Source organism: Antechinus flavipes, chromosome 1, assembly GCF_016432865.1.
Source record: "Antechinus flavipes isolate AdamAnt ecotype Samford, QLD, Australia chromosome 1, AdamAnt_v2, whole genome shotgun sequence".
Taxonomy (NCBI): domain Eukaryota; kingdom Metazoa; phylum Chordata; class Mammalia; order Dasyuromorphia; family Dasyuridae; genus Antechinus; species Antechinus flavipes.
In genome coordinates this window covers 235,883,079-235,904,570 of record NC_067398.1, presented here as the reverse complement: position 1 = coordinate 235,904,570, position 21,492 = coordinate 235,883,079, and positions in this window count along the sequence as shown.

The window sequence follows — 21,492 nt, the reverse complement described above, 5'->3', positions numbered from 1 at the left end:
CCTCAGGATTCAGGAAGTCATGAATGAAGATTAGACTATAAATTGAAAATTTATCTTTATTTTTCTCCATATATCTCTTTTTTTTGAAAGCTAGTTTTGCTATTAATGAATTCCTCCTGGAGGAATTCCCATAGTTCCTTCCACTTTACTCTCTTACCTGAGAACTTTGCCTCAAATTTTGACAAAAAAAATTGAGGCCATTTACCATGAACTACTTGTAAATAATGACTCTAAATAAATTTTAGAGGGGAAGACCACCCAAAACGTCAAAGGTCAGCAAAAAAGGTCATGAAACCAGAGTGGGAGACTAACACACAGTCCCAGTACAGGAAGTGCAGCAAAGCCTAGGCCCTGGCCCCAGCCTCTTCCTCCTCCCACCCATAAAGTAGGAAAGGGTCTAGAGACTTCTGAATCAACTTCAGTACTGGAAGTTTCTAGATCTCTCAGTCCAGAGACATCAAAGACAACTTGGAAGGACAATACTAATCACCCTTTTCTCTCTAGATGTTCAAGAGAATACTCTCTCTTGGTTCTCCTACCTATCTGACCACTTCTCAGTTTTCTTTATTAGAACCTCATTCAGCTCACTTTCTCTAAAAGCAGATGTCTACAGGAACATCATTAGAAAGTACTTTTTATACAAATAAAGTCAGATGTAAATAATTGAAGAAATTTAATTGTTCCTGGGCAGGCAGAGCCAATATAATAAAAATGACAAGTATACATACTTATCTACTTACTCAATGCCATCCCAATTAAATTATTAAACATTATTTTGAGCTAGAGAAATAGTAATAAGATTCATTTGAAAGAACAAAAGATCAAAAACATCAAAGAATAAAAGAAAAACATTAAAGCATTATCAGATTTTACACTGTAAGTTAGTAATTATTGAATCTATCTAGTAGGATCTAAGAAATAGAAAGGTAGATTGGTGAAACAGAGTCGATGTATAACATATAGTAGTAAATGATTATAGTAACCTTGTATTTGACAAAGGTAAAAATTAAAGCTTTATGGGAAAAAAATTGCTATTTGTTTAAAAAATGTTGGGAAAACTGGAAAGCAGACTAACAGAAATTGGGTACAGACCAATATTTTACAGCATTTACCAAGAGAATCTCAAAATGGACATAAACTAGACTTAAAGGGATATAATCTAAGTAAATCAGAAGAACAAGGAACATGTTACCTACCACATTTATGAAGAAAAGAATTTATGAACAAACAAGAAGTAGAATATTGTGAGATGTTAAACAGATCACTTGAATTACATTAAATTAAAAAAGCAGTTGTACAAATAAAATTAACATAGTCATGATTAGAAGAAAAGCAAAAAATTGAGAAAAAATTTGTAGACAGCTTTTTGGGTAGAGGCCTCATATTTCAAATATAGAGAGAGCTTTGTTGAATGTAAAAGAATGTAAAAAATGTATTGATAAATAATCAAAGGATATGAACAGGCAGTTTTCCAAAAAACAAATCAAATTTGTATTTATATAGTTATATGAAACAATGCTCTAAATCATTGTTGCTTAGAGAAATACAAATTAAAGCAACTTTGAGATATTATCTCATAACTATCAGATTGTTTAAATCAAACATATTGATGTTGAAGGGAAAACTGTGGGAAAACTGGGACCTGAATACACTGTGGTTAAAGTTGTAAACTGATCCCACCATTTTGGAGAGTAATTTGGAATTATGCCCCCAAAGTTGAAAAACTTTATATACTCTTTGACCTAGCAATATCGCTGTTAATTCTTTTTCTTAAAGTGATCAGGAATCAGGATCAGTGTGTGTGTGTGTGTGTGTGTGTGTGTGTGTGTGTGTGTGTAGTTGCTTTCTTTGTGCTCTTTTTGAAAGAACCGGAAATTGAAATGCCTATCAATTGGGGAATGGCTAAATAAGTTGTCGTATATAATTGTGATGGAAAACTGTTGTGCTATTGATGATGAGCTGGTTGGCTTTAGAAAAATATGGAAAGCCTTGCATGAAGTAATACAAAGTGAAATGAGCAGAACCATAAGAACATTGTGTCTGAATCCCCTGTGCCAATTCTATCTCTCTCTTTTCACTTCTCTCTTTTTTTACTATTAGGGGACCTCTTTGTTTTCCAGAATTAAGGTCCAGCAAGGGAGCTGTGTCATAACCTCAATCCTTTGTGCTCACCCTCTGGATGAACTCTAATGCAACTAGATCACAGAATTGATGGTCCCTATACTCAGACAAGCTCTAGCAGGACCAGTCATGAAACCTTGCTACGAACAGACTTTTTTCTCACTAGGCAACCTTGCCTCACTGTTGCTGTTATACTGTTACCACACCTCATTGTTGATTCTTTATGTAACCATTACTATATGTATCAAGGCTCAGCCTTGCTTCAGTGTATCTGCTCCCAAAGGAGACTTTAGGGTGCATGGGAATAAAGTTTTTTCCTGTAATCTTTGTGAGCTCTTTGGTCTTTTATTTTCAGAGTTTGACAGGTATGTACAATAACAGCAATGAAGAATAATTGTAAATAACTAAGTTATTCTGAGTATTGCAAATACTCAAGTGAATTATAAAGTACTTATGAAGGAAAATGCTGTCTACCTCCAGAGAAAGAACTGATAACTAGACTGTGCATAGTAGGGTTTTACATATATTTAAAAATCCATGCCAAATGGTGGCCTTCTCTATTGTAGAGAGGGATGGTGGGAGACAGCTCAAAATTTTAAATGTAACAAAAACAATTAAATTTTAAAGAGTAAATATCCCTCAGGCTACTGTGTTAGATCCTCTTTTCTTATTACTCTATATTATTTCTCTGGGTGATCATATCAGTCACCATTGTTTTAATTACCATTTCTATGCTGCTGATTCAAAAATCTTCCTTACCTATCTTGCTCCAATCTCTCAACTGACCTCCAATCTTGTATCTTCAGATTTCTTGGACTGGATATCTAGTAGACACTTTAAACTCTATACATCCAAAACAGAACTCATTATCTTTCCCCTTAAACCCTATCTCCACCCCACCTCCTATTTTCCCTTTTATTGTAGAGGATAACACTGTGTAGGGGATACTCAAGGAGGACTACCACCTCTGCCATGAGGACTTGTTGAGCTTTTTGCAATTCTGCTTATTCACTTTTTGTGTCCATTTACCACTTGACTCTCACTTATTATTCCAACAAGCTGTAGGATGAATAGCAGCTAAATACTAGTAAAACTGTCTCCATAGATGGACAAAACCAGATTGGGGGTAATCAACAATCCTTGAACCCATCAGTTTGTTAGATGGATGTGAGGACTACTCTAAGCATATGAAGACTTTCTCCAGTAGAATAGGTGGATGAGGTTAATTTGTTCCAATAACTATGAAGGTGGCTGAAGAAGGGACTGTGGTGTGCTTAGAGATTGGCGGGATATCAAAGACACCAAGTTTATCAACTGCTTTCTGAACAATTTTTGGTTGTTTTGACTTTTTTCTTGCCACTGGACTTGGATGATTTTGGAAAAGTGAGACTGATGACTTTGTGCAATTCTGCCTCACTCAAATCAATTCACATTTTAGACACTACCCTGCAATGTCATTAATCCTCTTCAAAAACAAAAACTATCACCATTACAACCATCACCACCACCAACAGATTTGCAATCTAGGAGTCATCTTGGATTTATTTTTACAGTTTCTCACTCCCCTTTCTCCACATCCAATCTGTTGCTAAGGTCTGTCAATTTCACTTTTGCGACATTTTTCAAATATTTCCCTTCACTCCCTGATGCTATTGTAGCTCTGAGGCAGGTCCATATTACTCACTTCAACACTACTATAATAATCTGCTGGTGGGTCTACCTGTCTCAAGTTTTTTCCCTTATCTATATGTCCCTCCATTCGGCAACTAGAGTAACATCCTAAAGCTGACCATGACAATTCCCTGCACAATAAACTCTACTGGCTTCACCCCCAGGATCAAATACTTTGATTTAGCATTTACAATTCTTCAAAGCCTAGTCCCTTTTCTAGTCTTCTTACACTTTACTCCCTACCATATATTCTTTTATCTAGTGACACTCACCTCCTGGCTGTTCCATGAATAAAACATTCCACCTCTTAGTTCTGGGCATTTTTTCTGACTATCCCCCACTCCTGGAAGACACTCCCCCCTCAACTCTACCTACTGACTTGCATGGATTTCTTTAAGTCTCAATTAAAGTCCTGTTTTTATACTAGGATGCTTTTCCTAGTATGTTTGCGTGTTATTTCCCCCATTAGATGGTGACCACATTAAAGTTTGTCTTTTTCTTCCTTTTTATGCTCAGCATTTAGCACAGTGTCTATCACATGGAAGTATTTAACACACGTTTACTAATTGTTTGATTGAAAAATACATATAAATTTATCTATGCACAAGAAAAAAGCACTAAAAGACATTTCAATTCAGATTATACACAATTATTTAATCTTTGTTCTGGAAACTTAATAAAGAAACACGTTTCTTCCCTTTTCTTGGCAGAGAGATTGTGAACTATTGGTGTGTATTGTTGAACATGCTGTCAAACACATGCTGTGTCTATTCATTTAGTTTAAATGTTATTTTTGTTGTTGTTGTTGGGAGTGTTTCTGTCAAGAGAATCCTCTATGGAGAAGTATTACAAAGCAGCAGGGGGTTAAAAATCATCAAAATAAAAAAAAATAATAATTTTCAGAATTTATCTAGGCAAAAGAAAAATTAAAGTTCTATGGAAGTAATTCTACTAATATGTTTCCAGTCTTGCTCTCTGCTAGAAATAACCAGGGGAAGTCCAAGAAGAAAAGGAAACATAAGCCTGAGACCATGACCTGTTTTAGAGGTATGGGGAATGTTGGAAGCTTGCCTATTTCCTTTTTCTTGGAAAAGATATACACTTTCACGTATATTCTATACTGTTCTATAGTAATATTTGGGAAAAAATCAACTCATATGTAAACTGAAATATGTATGCATTGTACAATATATTTGTGGAATTGTGTTCTATGAAGTCCCCATAATAAGTCTCTAAATGAGAAGCACATTTATTCTATCCAACAGCTCTATTTCATTGGTGAAGCTGTATTCCAGATGAGATTATGTTAACTACTTTTGCAGAAGTTGGAACACTTTGTGAGAATCTCATTCTTGACAAAGAGAAATTCAAGGCTTTCTTCAAATATATGAATGGGAATATTTGCCTCAAGATTTCCCCTAAGAATTGAAGGGAATATTTGTTTTTTCCCTCTGTAGTATATTTTTAATTGAAAAATTACATCCTGTTCTCTGCTTTAAAAATGAAAAAATAGTCCCCAAATATCTGTCATTCTCCATTTCATTGTGACCAGTGAAGCTTCTCCTCATATTAATATTGTTCATATGGTATTGTATAAAGAATTGACTGTGGGACAGAGGATATTGGGAAATAATTCTTTTTATTTCTGTGGTTATGCCCTATACTTTCTTTGAACTAAGTTATATTATGTACTAACATGATTTTTGGAGATGAGATAAACTATTTTTTCAGTTGCAATCATTATCTTTTTTCTCCATGAATTTTTATTGAGTATTACTAATATGCAGAGTATTGTGTAAAAACACACATTCAAGTAGCACTTTAAAGTTTACAAAAATATTTTTCTCATAATGCCCACAAGATAGGTTGTGAAAATGAAATTTTTAATCAATGAAGAAATCTAAGAGAGATATTAGGTCCCAGATCATGTAATAACTATTAGATGTGAGACATGAACTTAGGTCTCCTAGTTCCAATTTTAGTCTTCTTTCCCTCTAGTCTAATGCTTTCTATAAGATGAAGGTCAGAGTCCCTAAATACAACAAAAACTTAATAAATGCTATTCAGCTACATCAATTTATCCTCAGCATGTTATTTTACTAACTACATAATTATGTCTGAAAGTGGAAATATACATTTTAGAAAATAACTGGGATCACTCACAAATGATATTTTATAAAATAACAATGATTCTCATTTAGAAGTGTATATTTAGCAGACACCCAAGATTAATTTAAGGAAATAAGTCAAAGTTAAAAACTCAAGTGCATTGATCTTATTTCCTATTGAGAAAAATGATTGTTAAATTATAAATTATTGGAAAGATCCTTAAATTTTCCTAAAAAAATTACCCCACCTAGACTAGATGAAATTGTTGCCCCACTTAAATAGAAAACTTCACAAAGAATTTAATCTAAAGTGAATTCTGGCCCATTGTGTTTCCTCTAGCAGGTTTGGGCAGGGAGGTAGATCCTTTCTCTAGATTGTTCAAAGTTGGGGGTGATTGGAAGTAAATGACATAATCGAAGTCATATCCCCCAACCCCTCATTAGTATAAACCTACCTCTCATTATAATATTAATTCTCTCATTACTTCTGAACCCATCAGAGTCAGTGCCACCTTCAGGAATACTTACTCTTCCAAAGGTATATAAGCATTGAATCTTTGTCATTTGAAAATGTTACTGAACTCTTTTATTAATTATATGTTAGCATGATTAATAAAATGATTAATAACCCAGAGATTATGTCCCTCAAACTTTTTATGTTATATTATATCATTCCTAAACCAGTATAAATAAACATTTTAATTTTCATTTGAATTAGAGAACATGAGCTTCACAGTTTATTATATAAAAAGGGAAGAAATGATCAGGTACCCAATGCAATACAGGATAATGTCCTTATAAGCTCTTTAAAAATCATGCATTTACAGATAGGCATGTGCTGTGTGTTACTACATACTGCCTGGATCTGAGTTGGAATTTTTAAAGGCCAACATCTGTATTTTATCAGTTTCTTATATCTAACAGATGGGAATTGGAGAATGGAATGTTTTTGCTAAGCATTTTTTTACTAGGTAAGGAGAGGAGAGAAAGAATGTATAGATTTATTTGATTGTTGGGGGAAGGGAACAGCAGGGAGGCAGAACACAGGAGATGAAGGAATTTTTTTTGTACCTTGTTGAGTTTGATAAAATTTGAAAAATTTTCATAATAATTCCAGTTCCAAATGTTGCTTTCAGTAAACTGTGCTGATGGGGAAAATACCCTTCAAATTGAATTGTTTGTGTCTTATTTTAATTACTTGAAGAAGGATGCATATATAGATTTTATCCTATTAGTTACATTCTTTCTTCTAGCTCCTTCCACATAGCAAAACTAATTTTTTGCAGTTATAATATAAAGAGGAGAGCTTCACATGTACTTTCACATGCTTTTTATTAATTTATTAGAATTTTTAAAATAAATAAATATGAAATAAATATTTTCTAAATAAAATGAGAATTAGAAATTAGTTCACCAGAATTTATTCTATTCCAGATTCTGGTTAACTTATTTCCTATCTCCTTCAAAATTCTTCCTCTTTATTCAAGAGAAATTGAAATTGAAGAGAACATGAGGATTTCACTTTGAAAAAAAAATGCAAAAAAAAGGTCTAGGAGTCCAAATATTAAACACTCTTAGAAGCAATAATAGCCTAAAAAAGTATAGATCAGTTATCCAAGGCTGTGCATTGTCAATATAATAAAAAGTCAATGCTCTTTAAATTGCTTTGCAGATTCAATTCTATACCAACCAAATAATCAAAAGATTCTTTAATAGAATTAAAAAAATAATGACAAAATTAATCTGAAGAAGCAAAAAGTCAAGGACCTCTCTCCCTGACCCTCAAAAAAAAAAAAAGGAAGGAAAGAGGAAGCTAAAATTATTATATCTAAAACTATGGTACAAAATACTTATCCTTAAGAATTTTGATATATAAAAGCTTAATGGTAGAACAGGTCAAGTACAAAAGATTCAGGAGCAATCCAAAACAGTATTATAGTTGGCTGTTAACCAATTATTTAATAAAAATTACTGGGAGAACTGGATAGTAATTTGGCAAAAAGGTTTACACTAACATTTCATATTCCATATCACAATAAATTTCAAGTGGATATAAGCTGTAGACAGAAAGGGTAATTTGATCAACAAATTAAAGAAAGAGGGCAAGATAAATTTCACAATTATGAATAAGGGGAAAGTTCTTGATCATTTAAAGGATAAATAGGATCAAAGGAGATAAATTGGACAGTTCAAATAACATAAAATCAAAAAAAATTGTTGATAAAGATCTTATATCCAAAATATTTAAGTAATTGATAAAAATGGAAACAACAAAAGCCATCTCCCTAATAAGATAATGATTAAAAGATTTAAACAGAAATTTTTGCAATATAAAAGGCAAACTATCAAGTACTAGATGAAAAGATGACAAAAAAGGACAATAACAATTGTTGAAGGAACTGTAGGAAAACAAGAGAAAACAATTTGAAACCATGCCCTAAAAATCACTCAACTGCGCAACCCTGTTGGTCTAGCAATACCATACTAGTTTCTTCACTGGAGGAAAAAAGAAGAAAACATCCAAAGGTAGAAATATATTTTATCAAGCACTTTTTGTTGTAGCAAAAAACTGGAAAGAGTTGGTACCCATAATTTGGGGAATAGTTGAAAATATCATAATATATAAATATAAAGGAATACTATGGCACAAAAAAAAGATAATAGATTCAGAAAACACTGGAAGGACTTATATTAATTGATGCAGATTGAAATAAACTAGGCTAAAAAACAATTTATACAATGACTAGAGGATTGTAAAAGAAAACTACTATGACAGATTTAAGAACTATGACAACCAAATGATATATTACGACTCCAGAATACTGATGATGTATCACACTTCCCACATCTTGTCACAAAGGTGATGGATTAGAGGTGTAGGATGAGCTATTTATCTTCTGATGAACCCAATGTATGAACTTGGTTTTCATTTGTGGTGAGGATTTAGAGGTGGCTGGGGAAAAGTTATATAAAAATAAGGGAAAAAAAGGTGGAAAAGACCATCCATGAATCTTTTAAAAATAAATAGAAGTAGGCAGTAGAGATTTCAGTAGAAGATCCAAACAAATAAGGCAGTGTTGGAATTATGTTAAATTATATAGACAGATGAATAGATATAAGTGTATATGTTTATTTATGTTATATTGTTTATGTTAGAAATTCATGGCTTCATAAGTAGTTTCCCTTTTCTATATTAAAAATATTTATGTTTTATATAATGAGTATTATATTGCTTGCCTTCTCAATAGGTGGAGGAGGGGCTAGAGAGAAGAGAATTTGGAAATAAATTTAAAAATAAATGCAATAAAATCATCATGATTGTTAAGTTAATGATAATGAAAGGAAAAAAGATTAAAAGAACATTACTTTTAGGGGTAACATTAGAAAAAGCACTGGATTTGGAGTCAAATAGAGTAGGTTTAAATCAGGAAAGTGCTGGTTAATGTTTGACAATTGCATCTCTAAAAAAGAAAGTGTACACATAACACCCTTTTAGGCTTAAACTGCAATATTAACATTGTATGTATCATTTTCTAGACAATCAAGGGAATACTGACAAACTGGTTATATCTGGCTCCAACATACCCCTGGTTCAACTGTTAGCTCTGCTATTTATTACCTGTTCAGTCTTGGGAAAAGGTCAGAACCTTTGGGGGTCTGTTTCCTCATTTAAAAAAAAGGGAGGTTTGGATTACATCAATCCTGTAACTAGGTCAGGGCAATTAAGGTGACAATGCTGTGTGTGTGTGTGTGTGTGTGTGTGTGTGTGTGTGTGTATGTGTGCAGCACAGAATTTGGGAGATAAAAGGTAGAAACGGGTGTCCCTTCTTTGCTAGGGACTTCAGTTATATTATCTTTCTTGAAATCTACCTTCTTTTACCAGCTTTGTAAGGAAGACACCCTATAATCTCTGGGGGATAATTTCCTTGCCAAACAGCATCAAATGAATTTTCTTGAGATGCTATGATTCCTAGTTATTTCTCTGGAATAAATGATCTTGGATTTCTTCTAGCTCTAAATCTTTTGAACCTAATAATCTATTTGGTGTTTTTTTTTCTTATCATTAATTCCAGTGACTTTATGGACAGAAAAAAGCTTGTAACATAAAAAAATGAGAAAGGTTTATAGTCCTTGGAATATTATGCCAAATTGAAATAATATAAAAGTGTCTGAAGGCAAAAGTAAAGATTATACTACTTTTCTCTACATGTTCTATGAAGCTATTATCATCTCACCTTAGAAAATTGATTGATTTTCCTAATACCACAAATATTTGTAATGGTCAAACCCTGCTGTCTCTTTTTTTAAGTTGAATTTACACAAATCATTTTCTGAGTTTCCATTAAAGATAGAGAAAGGGACTCTTGGTTTCATTGGTATTCCCCCTGGAAAGAAAAATTATCTCCCCTGCAGGCTGGCAGATTTTTTGAAACTTATCATTTTAAAGAGGTGGTTATGTCTCCATTTTTTAAACAGCATCAAGTGATTCTGAGAATTAACAGCTTTGTAATATAGTTTGAGATCTAGTATTTCATTCCATTTTTTCTCCATTATTTCTTTTGAGATTCTTGACATTTTTTTTAACCTCCATATGAATTCCATTTTTTTTTTAGTTCTATAAAGTAATCTTTTGGTCCTTTGCTTCATGAGCATTGGGTAAGTATATTAATTTAGATAGAATTGTCACTTTTATTATTTTGATTCATTTTGTCTATGAACAATTAATATGTGTCTGTATCTGTTCTTGTTGTATTCACAATGGCATGGAGTTGTATTTGTGTAGTTACTATGTGATTGCTTATGTGTATGTGTGTGTCGTTATATAAAACTCCCATATATTCCACATATTTTATATCCGATCACTGCCTCCTGGGTTTTATTGGTATTATATAGATATGTTGATGACTTGCATAGATTTATTTTATATTCTGAAACTTTTATAGCCTATTGTTTCAGCTAAATTTTAGTTGATCCCCAAAGGTTCAAGTACATCATAATGTCATCTACAAAAAGTGATAATTTCTTTTCTTCCTTACCTATTATCATCCCTTCAATTTCTTTATTTGTGTGACTATTATATCCAGCATTTCTGATACTATATCACATGGAAGTGGTGGCAATGAAAATCTTTGTTTCATTATGATTTTTTTTTTGAAAAGATTCTAGGTCATTTCCATTATATATCATGTTAGCTCTCAATTTTAGATATATACTATTTATCTCTAAAGAAAGGTAAATTTATCTCTATATTTCTAGCTTTATTTTTTATGACTAGTTATGGGTTATACTAACACTAAGAGTTTATGTGTCTTTTTTGGTTAATCCAGCCAGTATGTGTCAGAGATGAACCTTCAGCCCTTTAGATCTTTTGATTCTCTTTAATCCCACATTGCCTTTCTGTTATAGATCTTGCAAAATAATAATAATAAAAGGAGTCATAGTGAATAATTTAATCAGTGTTCATGGAAGAAAACTCTTTTTTGATGTGTTTGACAGAAAATGAAGAGAACATCTAGTTTATCAGATAATTATCTGAGCTTTTTGCTAGGTTTCCAACTTTCAGGATCTTTTCCCAGGCCTCTTGAAACTTCATTAGATTAAAACTTTGCAGTCACTTTAGTTTGCTGCTTAATTTTCTTATTGATATGACTTTCTAAAATGTGTTCTTGAATGTGATTTAACAAAGTGAAGAACAAGAGGTTAAAGCACAAAATTACTTTAATATTTTATCAATTCTGATTAACATCATGAAATGTAACTGCAAATTTTTATGCTCCACTAGAATAGCACTGTTATCAACCTTTGTTGCAATAGACAAAAACAATCGTGTATTTTTTAAACTTACGGTTTAACACGTGATATTCTGGGAAAGCAAAACATTTCAAATAAAATGATGGTTTCCAGTAAATAAACCCTTGAATTCCAAATTCTGAAAGAATTGCTGTGATTTGTCTTTCATATCCTAATTCCATTCTTAGATGGAAGCAAAAACCAGATTAAAATGGATTTACTTTTTTCCTTCCCTTTCCCCTTTCTATTTATCTAAATTTCCTTTATTTGAGTTTCATGGGTGCTTGGAAGAAGTAAATAAATATTTTGGCCTTAAGAAACTTCTGAGTTTCAGATATCTTGGAAAAATAAAAAAGAAATCAAACCATTAACCAATTTTATTATCCATTTGGTTCTTTATTATCTACTTAGTATTTAGTTCCAATAGATCATCCAATATTCATATCTATAATTGATTATCTATTGTGTGAACTATTAGGATTAATATTAGTGTAAGATTGTTTCTGGGCAACTCCCTCAACTTGAATTTATTCTTGTGAGTTGAATACTCAGTGTATGATTATTATTGTTTGATGTTATAGGGGTATCCACATTTCCAATTTGTACTCACTTTGTGGGCTGCATCCTGAGTAGGTGGTGACTAGAACTTAGGATTCTAGGAACACTCTGCAGGTATCCACTACTATATTTATATAATTCCCAACTATTGTGCATCCTATCAATAGCTTGTGCTTTCCCATTAATGATCAAATCAGTTTCTCATGGGAAAATTGAGCACAAACTTGGAATACAATTCAGTGGGATGCCCATAGAGGAAATATATGTAGCCAAGGTTATTCATAAATTTGGTATTGATAGATGTCAAATTCCTTTCTTTCCTACGGATCTGTCTGCCAATAAACATTTGTTAAACACTCACCATGTTCTAGGCACTGTTTTAAGTGCTGAGGATGCAAAAAAAAGAATACAAAATTACTTAGTCCTTGTTTTCAAGGAGTTTACAAACAAAACAAGCAAAACATTAAATACAAATAAGCTTTATACAGAATTAATAGGAAATAATTAAGAAGGGAGGCACTAGAATTAAGAGGGGATGGGAAGGATTTCCTTAGTATATTCCTTTTATCCCCCTACTCTAGTTATTTTCTTATTTAAAAATCACCAAAATATAGCAAAATAACTCTTAGGTCCTCTGAAATTATTAGATTCCCTCTATGACTGATGATGATATTTATGTTCTATGTGAACTTCTGTATAATACACAAAAATTTGAATATACTTAGTTACTATATGATTGCTTACTCTTATTTGTCTTTTTAATGTTTCTTATGTTTGTATTACAAAGTAATCCTAATGAAAAGATTAGAACTAAGTAGAAAATGTGAAATTTGAACACAGGAGTCATTGTTTTGAAGGCCTCCTCACTAAAAGTTGACTAAAGAATTGGGTATGTAATTAAAAAAAAATTTAAAAAGAACAAACTAAAAGTCTTAAATGAAAAACTTAGTTGGAAATTATAAAAACTGAAGGTGAGATTAATAAAATTGAGTGTAAAAAACTATTGCATTAATAAATAAAAATTGCTGTTGCTTTATGAACAAAACCCAATGAATTGGTTAATTTGATTTTTTAAAAGAAGAAAAAAACCAAACCATCAGTATTAATAAAAAGTAAGTATAGCATTAATGAAGATAAAATTAAACAAATACAAGAAGTTATTTTGCTTAATTATATGCCAATAAATTTAACAATTTAAGTGAAATGGAAGAATATTTTAAAAAATATAAGTTGCTTGGATTAGCAGAAGAGGAAATAGATTATCTAAATAGACATATTAAAAAAAAGAATAAAACAGGACATAAATAACTTTTCTAAGAAAAAATCATCAGGACTAGATAGATTTACAAATGACTTCTATCAAACATTTAAAAATCAGCTAATTCCAATTTTAAATAAATTAATTAGAAAAGAAGGGATCCTACCAAATTCCTTTTCTGAAATAAATAAAATACAGATAACTAAAACAGGAAGAGTGAAAATTCAATAGAGAGTTAGAGACCAATTTCATTAATAAATATGGATCCAGAAATACTAAATAAAAGATTACAACAATATATTTCAAAGAGTATATAATAATACCAAGTGGGATTTATATCAGGAAGTCAAGGATGGTTTAATATAAAAAAAAACCTTAAGTATAATTTATTATATCAATAATAAAAATTTAAAACCATCTTACCAATAGATACAGAAAAGGTTTTTGTTTTTTATTTTTAAGAAATATTTTAATTTCATGAAATATTTGCTAATTACATGTAAAAATTGCCAATTACACATAAAAATACTCAAAAGTATTGGTATAAATGGATTTTTTTCTCTGAAATTGATAAAAGCATTTATCGATCAGCTATCATTTTTGTAGTGGAAATAAGTTAAAAGCTTTCTCAATAAGAGAAGGAAAAAAGAATCACAACGTGGAATAAGGTGATAAAACTATCTGTTTTTGCAGATGATATGATGATATTCTTGAAAAATACTAAACTCAACTTGTTATTGAAAAAATTAATAATTTGAGCAGAATAGCAAGATATAAAGCAAACCCATATAAATTATCAGCATTACTCTATCTCACAAACAAAATCCACAAGAAGAGATACCAATAGATATGCCATTTAAAATAACTCTAAACAATATAAAACATCTAAAAGTGAATCTGCCCAAACAATCTCAGTAATATATAAATAAAATTATATTAAAAAAACTTTATACTGATAAAATCAGATTTCAATGATGGAAAAAATATGCATTCTTCATGGTTAGGTATGGCAAATATAATAAAAATGACAATTTTATGTAAACTAACATATATTCAATGCCATCCTAATTAAATTAGCAAAAATGATTTTTTTAATTAAAAAAATTCATTTGGAAGAACAAAAGATCAAGAATATCTGAGGAACTAATAAAAATGTAAAGGAAGAAGATTTGACAATATCAAATCTTAAGCTATATTGTAAAGCAGTAACTATCTGGTTACTATTCTGGCATTGGCTAATGAACAGAAAGGCACATTAGTAGAACAGAATAGGCAAAAATGTAGCAGCAAATGAGGATAGTAACTTTTTTGACAAATGTAAAGATTTAAGTTTTTGGAATAAGAATTCATTATTTGGTAAAAACTGCTGGGAAATCTGGAAAGCAATCTAACAGAAATTGGGCATAGAACAATATCTTACACCATTTACCAAGATAAATTCTAAATGAATATATGATGCAGATATGAAGAAAGTTATTACAAGAAATTAGAACATATTATTTATCAGACCTATGGATTGGTGAACAATTTATGAATAAAAAAGAAATAGAGAACATTATCTTGAGTTATCATTTTACAGCTATCAGATTGACTAAAATGACTGAAGGGGAGAGTGACAAATATTGAAGAGGATGTGGAAAAGTTGGAACACTAATTCATTGGTGGAACTGTGAACTTATCCAGCCATTTTGGAAAATGATCTGGAATTGTGCTTAAAGAGTTATTTAACTGTTTATATCCTTTGACCCAGTAATACCGCTACTAGATTTATTTTCAAATGTGATTAGTGAAAAAGAAAAGAACCTATAGGTTAAAAATGTTTATAGTACCTCTCTTTTGATAGTAAAGAATTAAAATTGAAGAAATGCACACCGGTTCGGGAAAGGCTGAACAAGTTGTGTTAATTGTGTTGGAACATTGCTGTGCTTTAAGAAATGATGAGTTGGTTGATTTCAGAAAAGCACAGGGAAATTTGCACAAAATAATGAAGAATGAAATGAACAGAACCAAGAGAACATTGTACATATGGTCTTAAGCAGAACTTTAAGTGACTATGTCATTTTGACTATTATAAATACCCAAAATAACTACAAAGAACATAGAAAAGAAGATGCTATCTACATCCAAAGAAAGAGTTAATAGAAATATGTGTAGAATGATTTTACATATACATAAACAGGCACATATAAACATATATACATCTACATATATATTTGTGTCTAAAGGTAGCCATAGGGAGAGGAGAAGCAAAAAAGAAATTTACATAACAGCTTTATTATATATTTAAAAGAAATAGCAAGTTGTACATAATAGCTTTGCAGTTTTGTATGCAATCTTTTTAAAAAATGTTTCTTTTATTCCATAAATTAAAATTTTAAAAGTTTTTTTTAAGTAACTTTTGGGGGCAGCTAGTTGGTGCAATGGATAGAGTACCAACCCTGAAGTCTTGAGGACTAGCACTTACCACTTTCTAGCTGTGTGACCTGGGCAAGTCACTTAACTCCAATTGCTTCAGAAAAAAAAAAAGTAACTTTTGTCCCTGTAGGATCATACTTATTGGGGGAAGAGGGGGCTGAGAAAATTATTTTTAGTTATTAACCAATAGACAACTCCTGACTCATGCAAAGAATTCTACAAAGTGACTGAATTACTTTAATTTGATCTGTTCAAAATTATAGCTATGGAAATATGCATTGAAAATTTTAAAATACATTTTTATCCATTTATTAGCTTAATATAACAACAAATGATAAGAAGAATGTATTTTGGATTCATTTGTTATAAAATAATAGCGTAAATAATAAATTACTGAATATTATATCGTAAGATAAGCCTATATCTGTGATGATAAAAGTTGTTATTATGGTTAAAGTTATTTTAACAGCCCAGACTGAACTATCTTCTCTTTCTTTAAATATATATATATATATATATATATATATATATATATATATATATATATATATATGTTGGTGGGTACACAGAGCTTTATACAGATTTAGGCAAATCTACATGTTCACATTCTCACATTGCATGTACATTTACATAATGAGCCCAGCATAATTAGATGACCTGTAGCATTATCTAAATTAGTAATGCTTTAAAAAGAATATTATACTTGCAATATTTTCCAACAACTGGCTAAATTAATAAATTGCAATCCTTTAAGTCAGAACATAAAATAAAATCGCAATCATCAATGTGATTCCAACTATGCAAGCTTGAAAGAAGGTGGAGTATCAGGAGAATCCAAATGATCAACTAAATCACTAAAATTTGGCTTTTTTCCCAGTTATTTTCATCTTAGAAAGGCTATTTTGTACTCATATGCCTAATACTTACCATGGTACTGCTCACAATAGCTACTTAATAAATAATACTTGTTGATTGATGTAGACATAGTCACAGTCAATATTATGAATCCCATTAAAAGTGTGCTATTAAATATGCAATTAATAATTTGGGAGGTACTGAAATTTCAGAAGACAGAAGATTTGTTGATACAAATCAAAAATTAGTTCTTTTATGGTTCTGAGTTATATCGAGAAAAAACAACATAAAGGAGAAATAGCAGGGCAATCAAAAGTCACTGATGCTAAATAGATATCAAAGTGAAAGACTAAATCAGAAAGCACACAAAATATTTAAATGATAGTGAGTTCAGTCTTTTTGTTGATTCAGTCTTTTCAGAAAGTTAGAACCTTTGTAAAAGCAGAAAACATGCTAAGAATCAAGTCACTTTAAAGCCCAAAAGTAAGAATAATTTCTTCTTAATATTATTTATTTTGTTCTTGTCTCAGTGTTGACTTTTTTGAATTTTAGGCACTTTATCGCCTTTAATATTATAACTGCACCTCCCAGGAAACTATATTCTTTTCATGGTAGTAACAAGAGAGTGAAGGATATCCATGGACTGATATAGCATCCAAGAAGACTTTTGGACTTTTCAAAATGAAGTTGAGTACATACCAACTCAGCAGTTCTCACTGAGAATAGCAGGAATTTATGATTCTGTCTTGCAGTGTATCCTGATGTTTGTTTAACCTGGATTTTTGCCCAAAGAGCTTTATTTCCTGTATTGTATGTGGAAAGGGAAAGAATCCTAATGAGTCTCCCTAGACATTCTCCTTGGATATGACTGCTTGATCTCTAGGAGTTATTCAAAGAAAACTAAGTTCAAACTATAATATATAATGTTATTTTGTTTCTGTCTCTACACATACGAGCAATTCTACCTCACCTTTTAATTTTGATTTAAATTGGCTTAACAAGGACATCTGGTTGATAAAAAAGATGATGTGGTGTCAGCTCAATTCAATAAATAATTATTGAGTGCCTATTAAATTCTTGTTGGCACTGGGACCTTAGCACCTTTTCTGAGTAGTTTGATAAAGTTAATAATGAAGTCCTAATTTAGATTAGATGTTGTGACATTACCAGTTATAGTTATATAACTTCCTGCAGCTACATTTATAAAACTCAGAAGCAAAGGGGCAGGAGCAAAGAAAACAAATGTTGATGAATAAATTAGAATTGAGTGTTGTTTTTTGTCCTTTATTCTCAAAGAGGACTATGACATCAGAAAGATGATGAATGATTTGTAAGTGAATTAGATTTAGGTGAGGGAGGGCAGCAAAGTCACCAGTCTTACTTTCTCCTGTATAATCATCTAGATCCAGTGGCAAGATGAAATCAAGATAACTGGAGATGGATTCAGATGCTGTAGGAGACTTTGGTCTTTTTAAGATTAGATCTTTCCCAGGTCTCAGTTTGACTAAGACATTGCCTATTCAATGATTAAGCTAGGTAAGAACGGAGGCAATAAAAGACTTTTTACCTAGTCCAAAAAAAATTAAATAAATCTGAGAAGAGGGAAACACTCAGGATTTCTGGTTCAAACAGAATCATCATTTACATTCATTCTAAGCCACTAGAGCCCAAACAATGAGCAATGAGGTTGGAGTAGGACCTATTGTATGTCAACCAATGAGAGGAGATGATTTGGATTTAAGAGGTAATATTGGGATAAAAAATATGTTTAGAATGAGTGAAATATTTAGTCAATCAGTAAAATAAACTATGTGCTAAGCACTGGATGGAGCTACAAGAAAGGCAAAATATAGTCCCTATTCTCTGAAGCTCACAGTCTAATGGAGACAACATGCAAGAATTATGTAAAAACAAAATATATACAAGATAAACTGGAAATAATCAACAAAGGGAAGATATTGGAATTAAGGATGATCAGGAAAGGTTTCCCTGAGAAGAAATTTTAACTGAAATTCAAAAGTAAGCCAGTAAGCAGAGGTGAGGAGAAAATTCCAGACATGGGGGACAGCCAGTGAAAATGCATGGGGAATGGCAAGATAGAGTGTCTTATGTGAAGAATAGCAAGAAGGCTAGTGAAACTAGGTCACAGAACAAGTGAAAGTGGGCAGTATCAAGTGCAAGAAGCCTGGAAAGTTGGATAATGACACCGCTATGAAGGATATTGAAAACCAAATAGAAGATTTTATATTTGATTCTGAGGTGATAGAAAGCCACTGATATTTATTGAAAGAGAGAGAGAGAGAGAGAGTGTGTGTGTGTGTGTGTGTGTGTGTGTGTGTGTGTGGTGTGTGTGACAGACAGAGACAGAGACAGAGAGAAAAAGAGAGAGAGACAGAGAGAGAGAGAAAGAGAGAGAGAGAGTGTGTGTGTGTCAGAAGAATATAGTAGGAAGATCACAAAGAAGTGGAAAAAGGACAAGTTGGGAGAAATTTGAGGCAGGAGACCAATCAGCTAGAGATTTCAATAATCTAGGAATGAGGTGATAATGGTCTAAAATAGGCAGTGTCAGAGGAGAAAACAAGTCATATGTGAAAAAGGTTATGTTGGTAAAATCAACAGATCTTATTAATAGATTAGATGTGAGGGAAAAGAGGAAGTGAAACATTGATGATGATACCTACATTGTGAATATTATACAAGAAGGATGTTGTTACCCATGACAGTAATAAGGAATAGAAAGAAGGCAGAGTTTGAGGGAAGAGATGGTTCAATTCTGCATCTGAGTTTAACATGTCTGCAGGACATATAGACGAAGATATTCAATAGTCAGCTGAAGATGAAACTCTAAAGGTCAGCAGAGTTTAGGCCTAGAAAAGCTGTGAACATACGGGAAATAATGAGCTCTCCAAATATAATAAAAGTAAAGAGAGAAAAGGACCCAGAAAACAGTCCTATGAGACACCCATGTCTAGCAGCCATCACTTTGTTGAAGATCCAAAAAAGGATCCTGAGGAGTAGACAAGTACATAGGAAGAGAACCAAGAAAGGGTATTCTGTCTTGAAAACCTAGAGAGAAAAGAGAATCAATGAGAAAAGTTCAACAACAGTATGAAAAATTGTAGAGATGTCAAGAAAAATTAATAGCAATTTTGGAGAGGGCAATTTTGGTTGAATGATGAGATGAAAAGCCAGATTATAGAGAGTTAAGAAGAAAGTGAGAGAAAAGGAAGTACAAGTACCTTTGTAGAAGGGTTTTCTTTTTTTTGAGGAGTTTAGCCCCAAAATGAAAGAGAAATTTGAACTCATGGGAATGAGTAGATCAAGTAAGGGCTTTTGAAGGATGACATTTGTGACAAGGACTCAAGGAGAGATTCAAGACATATAGAAAAGTGAAGATGATAGAGGAGACAGTCTGTTGGCAAAGATGGGAAGGAGTGGAATCATCTGTGCGTTTGTTTTTTTACAAAAACAAGGGGTATCTCCCTGTGAGACAGGGGTAAAGGAAGAGACAGTGACAGAAGACATTTAGAAGCTGAAGGGTGGGGAGGAGAGAAAAGGAAGCTCTTGATGAATTACCTCACTTTTTTCCCAATGAAATATGAGACAAGGTAAGATCTTGGCTAAGAGAGAATAGGGAGGGAGAATCATGAAAAATTTGAGAAGAGATGAAAAGGTTTGGAAAAATTGCTATGATGAATGGCTCAATAAGTCAATAAAAGACATGGAAGGATTGCCTTGGTTCAATGAGGACCCAGTTGATATTATGTAAGATAAATTTCTGGTGAATCCAGTCAGCAGAGTTTCATAATTTTTCTCTAGCTTTTCTCAATAGCATGCAAGAAGGAGCAAAGAAAATGGATGGTGGAATGAGGTGTGGCAGGGGAAAAATTAGAGCTGGAATATCACAGCAGAGAATTTAAGAAAAGAGGATAATGTAAAAATGAACTCATTTAATAAGAGCTCAATAGTTCAATATGATGAAGTGATGTGGATGATGTAGGCACCAAATGATGATAGGCACCCAAAGTTGGGTCCAGTCATGTGAAGAATTCACAATGACCATCCTCTTTGGCAAAAGATTTCTTTAGGGCAATAGATTACAGAGAAGGGATATAATAGACACCAGGAATGGTTAATAAGAGATAGAGTGGAAAAGCATATAGAAGACAAGTTACTCAGTGGAACCAAGTTCTACCAAGGAGAAAGGGAGCACCCCCATGAGATTGGGGTATGTCCTTATCTGAAAGGCTAAATCCTTAGAGATGTAGCATCCCAAAAGAGTTAGCTAAAAGGAGGATAAGTGGGGTTGAGAAACATACTGAAGTTATGAGAAATAACTAGGTGACTTGGAGGGAGAGTGAGTGTTGTATTAGAGTGAACTTCAAAGAAAGGGGACAGCAAAGCCATGGCGCTTAAGTAGATGTTATGGAGAAAATTTAACCCCAGAGACATGACTGGGATTTCTTACAGAGATTTCACATAACTTGGATTACTGAGTGGATGACCTACCCAGAGGGTGGGACCATGGAGCTAAACTTATCTCTATCAGTGCCTTTACCCTGCCTATCCCAGGGATTAATTTTTATTAATTCCTCTGCTGATCACACCTATCATTGAAAAGCTCATCAGAAAGGAACAGAATATAGGATTGCAGAAGTAAAAAAACTAAGGGATTGAGATGATAAGGATAAGAGATAGTTTTAAATTTATTTCATT